Source organism: Procambarus clarkii, chromosome 66 (genome assembly GCF_040958095.1).
Source record: "Procambarus clarkii isolate CNS0578487 chromosome 66, FALCON_Pclarkii_2.0, whole genome shotgun sequence".
NCBI lineage: Eukaryota > Metazoa > Arthropoda > Malacostraca > Decapoda > Cambaridae > Procambarus > Procambarus clarkii.
Window position 1 is genome coordinate 10,652,836 of NC_091215.1, and position 15,885 is coordinate 10,668,720.

The 15,885-nt window shown below is 40.9% G+C and overlaps 1 long non-coding RNA gene across 4 annotated transcripts in view; it reads right to left on the reverse strand.

The window, feature by feature from the left end:
- LOC123769135 (uncharacterized) overlaps positions 1–15,885 on the reverse strand; it is an 84,634-nt gene that overhangs the window by 60,894 nt on the left and 7,855 nt on the right. For 2 of the 4 annotated variants that reach the window (XR_011223835.1, XR_011223837.1), the window contains exon 2: positions 9,185–9,297. This is a non-coding gene — a long non-coding RNA (uncharacterized lncRNA). Of the gene's footprint in view, positions 1–9,184; positions 9,298–12,931; positions 12,957–15,372; positions 15,392–15,885 lie in introns of those variants that run through there. The other 2 variants (XR_011223836.1, XR_011223834.1) reach the window with 2 other exon arrangements.

Below are 15,885 nucleotides of genomic sequence, written 5' to 3' on the forward strand. Positions count from 1 at the left end.
AAGGCGTCTTGTACATACCAGTTGCGTTGCTCCTGGGAGTATGGGTTCGAGTCACTTCTGGGGTGTGAGTTTTCAGTTGCATATTGTCCTGGGGACCATTCAGGCTTGTTCGCATTTGTGTTCCTCACGTGTGCCCCAAAGAATGAGGTGATTTGGTAAAATGCTATGCCCAAGATTACTATCCGAGTGCCGGCAGTGGGGTGGTTCAAATAGCTTTGGCTATCACCTCATTTTGTCCGGTCGTGATGGTCAAGTGGATTAAGGCGTCTTGTACATACCAGTTGCGTTGCTCCTGGGAGTATGGGTTCGAGTCACTTCTGGGGTGTGAGTTTTCAGTTGCATATTGTCCTGGGGACTATTCAGGCTTGTTCGCATATATATATATATATATATATATATATATATATATATATTTATATATATATATATATATAACAGCAAAACTTGTTGGAACCATCGCCAGACTATCAGTCAAAGATAGCTTCTTGAGGTTATCTTGAGATGATTTCAGGGTTTTTAGTGTCCCCGCGGCCCGGTCCTCGACCAGGCCTCCACCCCCAGGAAGCAGCCCGTGACAGCTGACTAACTCCCAGGTACCTATTTACTGCTAGGTAACAGGGGCATTCAGGGTGAAAGAAACTTTGCCCATTGTTTCTGCCTCGTGCGGGAATCGAACCCGCGCCACAGAATTACGAGTCCTGCGCGCTATCCACCAGACTACGAGGCCCCGTAGCATACACAGATCGCTTCAGAGAAACCTTCAATATAGAACAAGTGCATGGATGGATAATCTGGTCCAGATTCTAGAGAAAGTAGACTTGAAATGGGCCATTAAAAACAAAAGGGGAAGATAGACCATATCAATACTTTTAGCAGCCTCCTCCATGGGAAGAATCGAGTCTAAAGATAATCATTGAAGGAGTTCCAGTTATAAAATCTGCATGTGACTCACAGAGGATCAAAGCAGTCATTGAACAACAAATGGAAATCATCTCAAGACCTACAACCACTCCAATATTCACAGATGGATCAGTTGATCAAGAAAGAGGTTCCGCTGGGGCAGCAGTTTACACTAACAACCATAATGCTTACTGGAGCATGAATAGTGGGTGTTCAACATTGTAAACAGAATTATAGGCCCTGAAGTAGGCCATAAAATTATACAATTGTCAATAATTTACATGATGTCAACATTCATACCAATTCTAAATCTTTGCTTGCTTAAATCTTTGCTTGCTTAAATCTTTGCTTTGCTTTATCCAGCCAGAGATAATATACAACTCATCACAGAAATCCTACGTAGAGGAAAAGAATCACACAATCTAGGGATGTCATTCACCTTAAATTGTATACCAAGTCACATTGGCATAGATGGTAATGAAAAGGCAGACTCACTAGCAAAAACTGACACTGCTTTACCTGTTGTACAGGTTAAAATATCTCAAAGTTTTTCACAGATTAAAGAGCAAATCAAGAGGAAAAAACTCACAACTATCAAAAGTCGTCACAGAGCCAAAGTAGCGGAAGGAAGATCCACTGTAATGTGGACCGAGCAAGCTACTGGGTACTACTCTTTCAAGCCTGGCAAGAAGATATCCAGAGACATTGCAGTAGCCATACACAGATTTAGACTTGGTTACAAATTCTGCTGGAGATAATAAACCCAATAGTTAAAGAGTGTCATATCTGTAGAACAGATGTAGACACCCCTAAGGCATTACTTACTGGAATGTGAAGCAACTGATGTCCTGCACATCAAACTCAACATTAATCCAACGAGAGCAGCACCATTAGATGCAAATTCCACAGCAACTACAATGATAAGAAAAGCAGTTGAAAATGGGACACACTAGTAAACATTCTGCATCTACATTTGCCATCAAGATAATATTATTAAAACAAGACTGAAATCAGAGCGCTAAAACAGAAGTAAAAAAGTAACAGGGAAAAAGGAGGAAATCCCCAACTCCATTTAAAACTTTGACCCAAATATCACAGTAACAAGGTTATTGCGAATAGCCGAACTCAATTATAGGCTCACAATATCCTGTGCTACATGGACATTTCGTTCTGAGTAGCTACATCTAAAACAACAACAACGATAGTATGAGCCAATACGCCTTCTGCAGATACTTTCATTTTTATGTTCCTATGTTCTTATGATATAACTGGGAGTTACTATATGGTTCCAACAGCTCTCCTTTCTTGCCGCTCTTCTCCAATTTCATTCTTATATTTAATAAAGAATCTCTTAACTAGAAATAATCTAAGAATATGGGATTTAATATTAAATAAATGAAAATGGGATTAAATATGCAGTTATGTAAATCAGATTTATTGAGGGAAGATGAAAGCTGGCTGGCTGATGACTCCTTTGAACATTAAAAATTTCTGGAACCATGTATGTCGCCGATGTTGGAAATTTCCAACACTAATACAATACTATTGTATTATAATAAATCAGTATTAAAATATACTAATTACAGTAGTTACTAAAACTTACTAACAGTAATGTTCACATAAACTAACTATTATATCTGCATATGGATACTGGAATTCTTACGAAACCAAGCACCAGTATTGCGTCAGATTATATCTAGTTAAACACATTTATAGCCAGTGTGTTAGAGAATTGAATGTGATTCTCTAAAATCATCAGTATTCCGTGTGATAATTATTTATGGATAACATAACTCCCAGATAATTCTAAATCGAGAGTTTTTAGTTACAATTGTTATCAAGTAAGAAATTTACCGTCACGCATGAATGCCATGGAGAAAACTAAAATCTTCTCAATTTCTTGTTTACTACCATGAGACGAGAAAGTAATAATATTTAAATCCCTAGAATTACAACCCAGTCTTTATTAAAGTCTTTCAGCCACAATTGCGTGAAATAATATTATTCGTGATAAATAATTTCTGTGGTGAATGCGGGGACGCGGATTGAAGGAGGAGAGACGCCATTGTGTGGGAGTGGTGGACTCGTGTTGCGGAATTGAGCAACAAAGGTCGTGGCGTCAGAGTCTGAGACACGTGACGTTGGGATTATCAGCAAGAATTACACTGATACTCAACCCAGAATGAATAATTATTATTCTACGTAATCTGCAGTGCTCGGTCAACTAATAACGCGTCGATATTCAAGCCAAGCTATCAACCACGTGTACGACATTGTGGAAGTTTGAGACTGAGACGCGATACCGGCAGGCTTCAACATAATATGCACCTTTCGATAAGTATATAGTTCTTTTTTGATGCATCATTAGAGATTGTATATGTCGTGGCCAGCCTGTCGTTATATCGAACGACTACAAAAAATCCAACGTTAGTACCGCACTAATTTTTATTTTATATTTCATGAATATTGAGATTTAAGTAGCCTAGTTCAATGCTACGTAATATCCCTTAAATTACAGCTCGTATGTGAGGAGTCAACGAGCTGTTACCTACATTCGTGTTATTCACCTCTAAGGGCTTCTATGTGGAACTCCTGAGATCACGAGGACGAGACGTGAATGATGTCATAGAAATCGTCTTAAAGCTAAGACTTTTTGTACACATTTAATTACTCCAATTTTTGCTATTTGTTTCATGATTCTATCAAATTGAATACTCGTCATGTACACTGGAGATAATATGTGTTTATTTAGATGATTGCCTTCTAATGCTAATAATCTTTATAATTTCTATTGGTAATCGCCTATTGATTCTTTAATATTTTGGTCACAACATTATTTATCAAACAATGAACTGGTGTACGAACCACACTAGTTCCTAGACGTATATGAAGTTCTAGCAATACCCCCCCAATGTTTGTGTTTGAGGCTTTGACTTTAGTTAATTAACCATACAACCCATTAATTATTTAAGTGATTATGCTTTCTAATATTTATCCATAGACACTGGTTCTTCCTTGTGTTTATAATGATCAATTTTTATTAGTTTCCCTCTTTTCTTAAAAGTGGGTGGTCCTTCGTAATTGATTTAATTAATTTAATAATTAAATAAATTGAGTCAAGCCCAGATATCCCACAGCCGAGGTAACTAAATTTAGTGATGACGGGAAGGAGCCGTTAAATTTCAATGTAAAATATATGAGGGGCCAGAAGGGTGGCATTTTTAATATCCACGGAAAAAGAATCAGGGGCTAGTAGAGAGCAAATACCCATGTTCATGGAAAAAACGGTGCTGTCACCCACGTTCAAGGAAAATAATTTGGTGCCAATGGGCAGCCGACGAAAAAATTAAAACGGCTCCCCGTTGGCCCGATTTATACTACTAAGGGCCTTTCAGTATCAGTCTAGCACATGGAGGAGCATTTCATTTCCATTCTAGAACAGAGGGGGGCGTTTCAGTATCAGTTTAGGACAGGAGGAACATTGCAGTGTCAGTCTTGCACAGGAAGGAACCTTGCAATTATTTTTTTTTTATTATTATTTTCTACTACAGACGTGGCCACACGTTTACAATGCTAAGCAACATATATACATTTTCTTCTGTCCTCCATGGACAGGGTTAGAGATGTGTTAAACATATAGTTCAAGGGTTTATTGAACAATCAACCACAGAAGGTGATTCGGTGCTTTTAAAATGCTAAGCTAACCTACATACGTAAATACATAGATGCACAGATTTACGTATGCCCTACATAAAGTGTTCGATGTGTCTTTTACATTGTGTCATTAATGTGCATTTACAAAGGTGCAATGTAATTCTGATCAGCTTCCATATATACTTTATACACATGCATATACATGCACACACACACACACACATACGTAAACATACATATATACATACATATATACACACACACATGCATTCACATACATTTGTCTCTTTTACTCTGACAGGGTGAGATAGCTGATAGAGAAACTAGTGTGCAATTAAGCACTTAATCACTGAAGGTGATGAAGGTGCTTTTACAAGCTCAGGTTATATAGTTACATCACATACATACATTGTATAATTGATACATTACTTGGTTAATCATGGGTACAATTCTAATATATCATCAAGTGTTCCAGTACTCATATAGTAATTACACAGTTCAGCATACCTTAGCCCAGGAGGGCGAAGGTCAGTCAATATTGGACATTCTACAATATAATGTTCAAAAGAGCCTTGCAGTGTCAGTCTAGCACAGGGAGGACCGTTTCAGTATCAGTCTATCACAGGGAGGAGCATTTCAGTGTCTGTGAAGCACAGATAGAAGCATTTCAGTATCACTAGCTCATAGAGGAGTGTGTCTCTGTCAGTCTAGCACAGAGATGGACCGTATTAATATCAGTCTAGCACAGGGATGAGCGTTTCAGTGTCAGTCTAGTACAGAGAGGAGCCTTTCAGTTCCAGTCTTGCAGAAGGAGAAGAGTGCCAGTGTTGAACAAGGAGATGAGTTTTAGTGCCAGTCTAGCATAGTGTAGAGAGTTTCGGTGTCAGTTAGCAAAGGGAGAAGCCTTATATTGTCATTCTAGCACAATGATGAGCGTTTCAGTGAAGCACAAGGAAGAGCCTTTCAGAGTCAGTCTAACACAGATAGGGGGCGTTTCAGTGTCAGTCTAGCACAAAGAGGAGACTTTCAGTGTCATTCTACCAGAGGGAGAAGCATCTGATTCAGTCTAGCACAACGAGGATCGTTTTATTCAGTCAAGAACAGGGAGGAGCGTTTCAGTCTCAGTTTAGCAAAGATAGGAGCGTTTCAGTGTCACTTTAGAACAGGAACGAGAATTTCACTGTTAGTCCAGATCAGGTACCAGAGTTTTACTTTCCGTCTAGCTCAGGAACGAGCGTTTCAATGTCAGTCTAGCACTAGGACGAGCGTATCAGTTTCAATTTATCACAAGGAGGAGTCTTTCAGTGTCAGTCGGACAATGGAAGAAGCCTTTCAGTGCCAGTCAAGCAGAGAGAGAAGGGTTTCGTTGTCAATCTAGCACATGGAGGATAGCTTCATTGTCACTCTAGCACATGGAGGAACATTTCAGTGCCAGTCTGGCACAGGGAGGATAGCTTCATTGGCAATCTAGCACAGGGAGGAGCGTTGCAGTGTCACTCTAGCAAAGGAAAAAGAATGTCAGAGGTGAACAGGGAGGAAAGTTTCAGTGTCAGTCTAGCAAAGAGAGGAACCTTTCATTGTCAGTGTAGCACACTGATGTGCATTTCAGTAAAGCACAAGGACGAGCATTCCACTGTGAATCTTTCAGACGGCTGAGCGTTTCAGTTTCAATCTGGAACATTTAAGAACCTTTCAGTGTCAATATAGCAACGGGAGGAGCTTTCAGTGTCAGTCTAACGCAGGGTGGTTTTTCAGAGTCAGTCTACTACAGTGAGGAGCGTTTGAATCAGTCTAGCACAGGGAAGAGCGTATCAGTTTCAGTTTGGCACAGAGAGGAGCCTTTAAGTGTCAGCCTGACATTAGGAATAGTCTTTCAGTGACAGTCTTGCACATAGAGGAGCCTTTCAGCATCAATCTGGCATAGAGAGAAGTGTTTCATTGACATGTCTAGCACAGGGAGGAGTGTTTTAGGGTCAATCTAGCACGGAGAGGAGTATCTGTGTCAGTCTTACACAGAGCGGTACCTTTCATGTCAGTCTAGCACAGGGAGAAGATTGTCAGCGTCAGTCTGGCACAGAGAAAATCCTTTCAGTGCTAATCTTGCACAGGAAGGAGCCTTTCAGCGTTAGTAAAACACAGGATAGAGCCTTTCTGTTCCATGCTAGAACCGGAGGATCAATGGTAGTCTAGAACAGTGAAGAGACTGTTAGTGTTACCCTAGCACACAGAGGAGCGTTTCAACGTCAATCTTGCACAGAGTAACACACGTCTGTGTTACTCTAGGAATCAGAAGAGCGTTTCAGTGTCAGTTTGACAAAGTACAGGGCGTGTCTGTGTCAGTCTAGCACAGGTAAAAGCGCTTCAGTGTGAGTCTTGCATATAAAGATGCGGTTCAATATCAGTCTATCACAGGTCGGAGCGCTTCAATGTCGGTCTAGCACAGGGGGGAGAGTTTTAGTGTCAGTCTAGCACAGGGAAACCGAAATCCATTGTCAGTCCAGTAAATGAGGAGAGTTTCCGTTCTCCCCTTATGACATGGAGGAGACTTTCAGTGGCAGTCTAGCACAGAGAGTTTCAGTGTCAGTCTAGCGGAGGGAGGTGCGTGTCAGTGTCAATCTAGCAGAGGATTCAGCGTTTCAGTGTCAGTCCGGGATAGTGAGAAGTCGTTCTCTGTCTTTCAGTGTCAATCTGGCACACAGAAGAGCTTTTCAGTGTCTTTCAGTGTCAATCTGGTACAGAAAGAAGTCTTTCAGTGCCAGTCTAGCCCAATGAGGAGCGTTTCATTGTCAGTCTATCACAGAGAGCGGCGTTTCAATATCAGCTTAGCACAAAAGGAGCATCGGAGTGTCAAATTAGCAAGGAAGAGGATTCCAATATCAATCTAGCACAGGGATGAGCGTTGCCGTGTCAGTCTAGCGCAGAAATCGGCGTTTCATTGTCAGTCTAACACAGAGAGGAGGCTTCCAGTGTCAGCCTAGCACAGAGAAGAGCCCTTCAGGGTCAGTCAGGCACAGGTAGGAGCATTTCACTGCTAGTCTCAGTGCCAGTCTAGCACAGGGAGCGCTTCATTGCTAGTCTAGCACAGGGAGTGCTTCAGTGCTAGTCTAGCACAGGGAGCGCTTCATTGCTAGTCTAGCACAGGGAGTGCTTCACTGCTAGTCTAGTACAGGGAGTGCTTCAGTGCTAGTCTAGTACAGGGAGTGCTTCAGTGCTAGTCTAGCACAGGGAGTGCTTCATTGCTAGTCTAGTACAGGGAGTGCTTCACTGCTAGTCTAGTACAGGGAGTGCTTCAGTGCTAGTCTAGCACAGGGAGTGCTTCAGTGCTAGTCTAGCACAGGGAGCGCTTCATTGCTAGTCTAGCACAGGGAGTGCTTCAGTGCTAGTCTAGCACAGGGAGTGCTTCAGTGCTAGTCTAGCACAGGTAGCGCTTCATTGCTAGTCTAGTACAGGGAGTGCTTCACTGCTAGTCTAGTACAGGGAGTGCTTCAGTGCTAGTCTAGCACAGGGAGTGCTTCAGTGCTAGTCAAGAGCAAGAAGGGTTTCAGTGTCAGGGCTAGCACAGGAAGTGCTTCAGTGCCAGTATTGCACAGGGAGCGCTTCATTTCAAGTCTTTCACAGACTGCGCTTCAGTGCTAATTTGGCACAGGAAGTGCTTGAGTCAGCCAAATAGAGCAAGTGTTTTACAGATAGTCTAGCATAGCAAGTGTTTCACAGTCAGTCACCTACAGTAAGTGTTTCAGTGTCAGTCTAGCATAGCAAGTGTTTCAGTGTCAGTCTAGCATAGCAAGTGTTTCAGTGTCAGTCTAGCATAGCAAGTGTTTCACAGTCAGTCAACTACAGTAAGTGTTTCAGTGTCAGTTTAGCACAGCAAGTGTTTCAGTGTCAGTCTAACATAACAAGTGTTTCAGAGTATGTCTAACATACCAAGTGTTTCAGTGTCAGTCTAGCATAGCAAGTGTTTCAGTGTCGGACTAGCACAGCAAGTGCTTCTGTGTCAGTCTGCATAGCAATTGTTTCAGTGTCAGTCTAGCATAGCAAGTGTTTCACTGTCAGTCTAGCATAGCAAGTGTTTCAGTGTAAGTCTAGCATAGCAAGTGTTTCGGTGTCGGTCTTGCATACCAAGTGTTTCTGTGTCAGTCTAGCATAGCAAGTGTTCCAGTGTCAGTCTAGCATACTAAGGGCTCTCTCACAGTGGCAATTTAGTTCGCCAAATTCATCATTGTCAGTCTAGCATGGCTAAAATGTCTGAAAGTCTGTCTAGCACAGCAAGGATATTACAGTGTCACTTTAGTTGCAGGCAGTACGAGTTGTGGAGGGTATAAAATGCAAAGCTCCAGTTGTTAAAGTGTGGATATACACTGCTGTAGTCTTCTGTACTAAGGGATCTTAGTTTCAAGAGATTTGCAGCGAGGTGTAGTGTCACACTTCAAGGTAGTACACATAAATCAGTCACACGTAACTAGGAGTCGTGACATATCTGGATATAATATAAATGTTGCATGTTGGCCCTTGGTGATAGCCCCTGGTGGGACTTGACGAGTACAACTCATGAAATAAGCAACAGTCTCAGGTAAACAATAAATAATCTTTGTAGCGTCTCATTTTAAACAAAAAATCTAGAAGTACTCACTTGAGATTGTTGTGGTGCCGAGCAGCGATTGTTGGAGCGTTTGATCGTGGCGGGTATCGGGCTGGGACTGTTGTGGGTGTCGTGCAGAGACTGTGGTGGGTGCTGGGTAGTGACTGGTGGATGATGGGCAGGGTTGCCAAAAGTATTATAATTTAAAGCACAAGTGATGTAAAATGTGACAGTGTAAGACCACGGAGGAAGAACTGAAAGAGGACTTTTATTAGGTACTTTCGTATGTTAATACATCTTCAGAAGGAATGATGATTCCTCTTAAAGATGTATTAATATACGAAAGTACGTAAGGAAATTCCTGTTTCAATTCTTCCTCTTGGTCTGACACTGTCATATTATATGTATATGTATATGTATATATATATATATATATATATATATATATATATATATATATATATATATATATATATATATATATATATATATATATATATATATATATATATGTCGTACCTAGTAGCCAGAACGCACTTCTCAGCCTACTATGCAAGGCCCGATTTGCCTAATAAGACAAGTTTTCCTGAATTAATATATTTTCTCTAACTTTTTTCTGATGAAATGAAAAAGCTACCCATTTCATTATGTATGAGGTCAATTTTTTTTTATTGGAGTTAAAATTAACGCAGATATATGACCGAACCTAACCAACCCTACCTAACCTAACCTAACCTATCTCTATAGGTTAGGTTAGGTTAGGTAGCCGAAAAAGTTAGGTTAGGTTAGGTTAGGTAGGTTAGGTAGTCGTAAAACAATTAATTGATGAAAACTTGGCTTATTAGGCAAATTGGGCCTTGCATAGTAGGCTGAGAAGTGCGTTCTGGCTACTAGGTACGACATATATATATATATATATATATATATATATATATATATATATATATATATATATATATATATATATATATATATATATATATATATATATAACTGAAAACTCACACCCCAGAAGTGACTCGAACCCATACTCCCAGGAGCAAGCGCAACTGGTATGTACAAGACGCCTTAATCCACTTGACCATCACGACCGGACAATAATGAGGTGATAGCCGAGGCTATTTGAACCACCCCACCGCCGGCACTCGGATAGTAATCTTGGGCATAGCATTTTACCAAATCACCTCATTCTTTGGGGCACACGTGAGGAACACAAATGCGAACAAGCCTGAATGGTCCCCAGGATTATGCCCAAGATTACTATCCGAGTGCCGGCGGTGGGGTGGTTCAAATAGCCTCGGCTATCACCTCATTATTGTCCGGTCGTGATGGTCAAGTGGATTAAGGCGTCTTGTACATACCAGTTGCGCTTGCTCCTGGGAGTATGGGTTCGAGTCACTTCTGGGGTGTGAGTTTTCAGTTGCATATTGTCCTGGGGACCATTCAGGCTTGTTCGCATATATATATATATATATATATATATATATATATATATATATATATATATATATATATATGCAGAATAACCACATATGAAAAATAGAAAATGCTTAACGCGTTTTCGGCTAATTCGCCTTCATCAGAGCAAAGTAGAATGATCATTCTACTTTGCTCTGATGAAGGCGAATTAGCCGAAAACGCGTTAAGCATTTTCTATTTTTCATATGTGGTTATTCTGCATACTTGGATCAGTGTTTTTGTGATCATTGTTGCATATATATATATATATATATATATATATATATATATATATATATATATATATATATATATATATATATATATATATATATATATATATCTATATATATATATATATATATATATATATATATATATATATTAGTATATTTTGGTAGCAGTCTTTCCTGTAGACATATATTATTAAATATGACCGAAAAAGTAACCGAAACCGAGTAACTTGAAACTGTAAATTGAAAAGTAACTTGAAACCGGCCATATACTGCAGGTATGTTGACGACATTTTTACACAGGTACCTGATGTCAGGCATCTGCAGGAGCTGAAGGAGGCGTTTGAGCAGTGTTCCGTGCTGCGTTTCACTTACGAGATGGAAAAGGATAGGAAGCTGCCCTTTCTAGATGTAACAGTCATGGAAAAGAGCGGAGGTTTCCACACTGCAGTCTACACTAAGGAAACGAACATAGGAATGAGCCTAAATGCCAACAGCGACTGCCCAGACAGGTACAAGAGGAGTGTTATTAACGCTTATGTCGACCGTGCTCTCAGCCACAGCTCAGAATGGAAGCAAGTCGACGAAGAACTCTGTAGGGTAAGGCAGGTCCTAGTCAACAACGGCTTCTCCAATGGTTTCGTCGAAGACATCATAAGAAGGAAAGTGAAACGCCATGCAACCTCTGAAGAGACAACTAACACAACACCTATACCCCCTATTAGACTATTTTACAGGAACTTCTTTTCCACAGCTCATAAAACGGAGGAAAGGGTCCTGAATGATATTGTTAATAGAAACGTTATCCCTACAGACAAAAATCAGAGGATACAACTGACGATTTACTATAAAACCAGAAAAACGGCCAGCCTACTCATGAGAAACTCTCCAGACACAAAACAGAACGCTTTAAAAGAGACTAACGTCGTCTATGCCTTCAAATGCCCTCTTGGGGACTGTAAGCTCCAAAAAACCCAGTATATAGGCAAGACAACAACATCTCTTTCTAGGCGTTTAACGATGCATAAGCAACAGGGCTCCATTAAGGAACATATAATCTCTTCCCACAACCAAACCATCGCCAGAGAAATCCTAGCAAACAACACAGAAATCATCGATAGATACAGCGATAGCAGGCGGCTTGACGTTTGCGAGGCACTACACATCAAGAAGTCAACACCAGCAATCAACAGCCAATTAATGCACAACTATATTCTACCCACCTCAAGACTCCGCTCCAATATAGAAGCATCAAGAAATATGGACCAATAGGCTTTCTACAATCACTTCTATTCAATACCCATTGTTTCGTGTTCAGTCTTGTGTAGATGAAATTAATACTCTATTAATGCCACCTCTTGTTCTGTCTTGTGTTGATGAAATTAATACCCTATTAATGCCACCTCACCCTATCCACCTCTCTCAAATGTAGATATAAACAAAATCGGAGATGCGTAAGTTCTATTCAGTTGTGTATTTGTAAACTAAAGTCTTTGAAAATGTAATAAGTTTTACGAAACGCGCTCGTGTCGCGTCAGACTAGAAATAAAAATGAATTTTGGAGAATTGATTTTTGATTTACCTCCAACAGTGAAAAGAAATGTACGAACGATTGAGAAAATTCGTGTTAGAATTATTAATCTTACTTTTTCGGTCATATTTAATAATATATATATATATATATATATATATATATAAATATATATATATATATATATATATATATATATATATATATATATATATATATATATACATATATATATATATATATATATATATATATATATATATATATATATATATATATATATATATATATATATATATATAAAAGGAGAGAGAGAGAGAGAGAGAGAGAGAGAGAGAGAGAGAGAGAGAGAGAGAGAGATAGATTACATTTAAACCTCGGTCTATGAGTTTAATCCTAGAGTCAGTCAAGCATTCACAGTCAAGACCAGTCACAAACAGTCATAACCAAAGGCATTCAAGCATGTACAGTTGTGGTAGCAACCAGTCATACATTCAGTTTTGGTAGTAACCAATCATGCATTCAGTTGTTGTAGAAACCAGTTAGTTAGGCATTTACTATTTGCCAGACACTTACAGTCAATCAGGCATTCACAGTCGCAACCAGTTTAATGAGAGTGGCTCAGGCAGTCTGCCTCTCGGGCCACCAGCTGAAAGATAGGAAGCCCACCGTATTAATACCGTCCAGCTTTCAGCGATTACGGAGAGGACCGGGTGAGGCTAGATCCTACCTATCAGTACTTACATATCCGTGACTACCGGGAATTGAAGTCCAGCTCTTTATGCCCCAAGGCCGCCTAGCCTTGCTGTACCCGTTGCCGGGAGCTTTGGAGCTTTTAGGAAGTTGGAGGAGGGGGGAGCTTTGGGAGCTTCAGAAATATTCGTCAAATATCCAAAAAAAGTTAAAATGGTAAGCAAATCTGTTGGCATCTGGCATCAGATTCGTGCAAAGTTCACCCTGATATGTTAAAAAAAATCAGTTTTATACGATTATTTTTACTAATAAATCCGGCCGCGGCGGCCACATCCCTTATCGGAGTTAATTAGGGCAGCGCACAATAGTTGTCTTACCTAATTGCATTAAAACAATCGGATTTTGTGCAAAAATATCGGGAAAAATACGCCAATAACAGCATACTTTTACTCGATGGCAACTCTTTCTAGTAGGTCGGCAGCACACCTGAAGAGCACAGTGATTGCATGTTTATCATAGAGAGAAGCATGTCTATCATAGAGAGAAGTTGGGCTGCAACGCGCTATTGTGTCAAAGCGCATATCCCGCAGTTTGTTTGCCCCTTTCCCTTTTGTTTCACAAAGCTTTCCTTGTTGAAGAAAGGTAACATGAGACAATGTTGGATGCCGTACTATATGAGAAAGGGGAGGGTTCGCACACCCCTCCCTCAAGCCACACACACCCATACCCTTCCTCATGCCATACACACCCTCACCCCGCCCCATGCCACACACACCCTCACCCCGCCCCATGCCACACACACCCTCATCCTGCCTCATACCACACACACACACACCTTCACCCCGCCCTATGCCATACGTACCCTCACCCTGCCTCATACCACACACACACACACCTTCACCCTGCCCTATGCCACACGTACCCTCACCCTGCCTCATGCCACACACACTCTCTTCTACAAATTAGAGGTATTGTCAGGTAACATCACCGTGACGAGGTAACTGAGGAAAGAAGCACATATCAGCGAATTGTACAATGTGGCTGCAGCTGGCAACAATCATAATGGACGAAGAGGAGGTGGCCACGGGAGAGAATCAGAAAGAACGAGAATCCGTCTTGGATACAAATATCTGTGAAGATTCGAAATGGAAACAACAGTTGAGCAGCAGAGTTGCAGAATTTGTGATGAGAGTGACGGACACCGCCTTGACCACTACCTGAGAGAATGTGAACACCTGAGAGACATTAGAAATATGTATGTGTAGAATAAAAACCCCACAAGAGCATGAGTTAGGAAAACTATTTATCAAATATTGACCTTGTTCTTAAAAGATTTCCCATTTTGCACCTGCAAGATAACGTAAGATTTTAAGGGTTAACACTTGTTAATCTTCTTGTTTGAGGAGCTGTTCACTTGAGACAGTTAAGCAAGTCCCAGCTGCAGGGTGTCTGGGTACAAGTGACAGGATGAACAACCCAGCAGGTAATCTTCTGTGCCATCATGGGTTCCTACACACCTCCACTCAAGCGGAAGGAGTCCGTAGGACTCAAGTTCAGCTGTAATGCTGATTCCGACCTTGTATGCACGACGATCTTCGATGTGTTACAGTTAAAGACGGACGAAATAGTTGGTTATCAACCACTGCAAGGGAACAGAGTGATGGTGAAATTTGAAAACAATGTGGCGTGTTCAGAGTTTCTAAAGAAGTATGATGATGACATTATCAGTTTACCTAATGGGAAAGGTTCAGTATAAGTGATTAATTTGAGCAAAGCGTTTACATACGTTTCTGTGAGGGATGCGCCATTTGAAATGTTGAATGCAACTATTATACACATACTGGAACAATATGGGAAAGTGGACAATGTTCGTTTCAATAAATATACCTATGGACCAGGGAAAAGGTGTTTAAATGGAACAAGAACAGTAAAGATGGAACTTTACCGTAATATTCCTTCATCAATGTCAGTAGCAGGTCATTATATTAAATTTATATACAGTGGACAATTGCAAACTTGTTTTAAGTGTGGGCGTACTGGTCACATCGCTGCTGCCTGCCAGGTGGAGGCAACAGAACGGATCAACATTTTTCATGAATATGACTTTCCGCCATTAATAGAGGTCATTGTATCAGGAAATGAACCCACTGTTGTAAATACTGCAGTTTCAGGTGGGGTAGATGAAGTAACCCACAACTCTGTACGTGAGACGTCTGTGGGAGTGACTCCCAGTGCGAGTGAGGACGGTGCAGGTAATTTAGGTCAGGACGGTAACGGTGAAGCAGACAAGGATGGTGCAGACGACGCTGCTCAAGAAGCTTTACCTGCTGTTGTTCAACCTGGCGAGGGTGAGGTAAGTCAGGAAAATATACATGTGGACGCCCATAACATAGGCATTGACGCTGCCCAGAGTTGCGACGCTGACGGTGGTGCTGACCCTGGTGAGGTGACGATGGAACAAGTAATTGGTTGTCAACTGGATGTAGAGGATGACACCATGGAGGATAGTGATGTAGAAATGTCTGTGCAGAGGGCAACTCCACCCTCTTCAGTAAGGTAGGGTAGAAAGGGTAAGGGTCGTGTGAAGGCTGGGGGTGTGAAGGCTAGGGGTGTGAAGGCTAGGGGTGTGAAAGCTGGTTATGTAGCCAGTCATGTGAAGACACGTGGGAAAAAATTAACCCAGAGTATTGATCTGATACGTATGAAGGACTGCGCCGCTAAATTAAAATCTCTGATAAAATTGACCAGGTGGTTACCGTTGAAATTCACCGTGACCAAGGCCACGAAGAGTCACCGAAACGTAGCGAGGGCACAGTACAAGAGGTGAGTGAGTACAA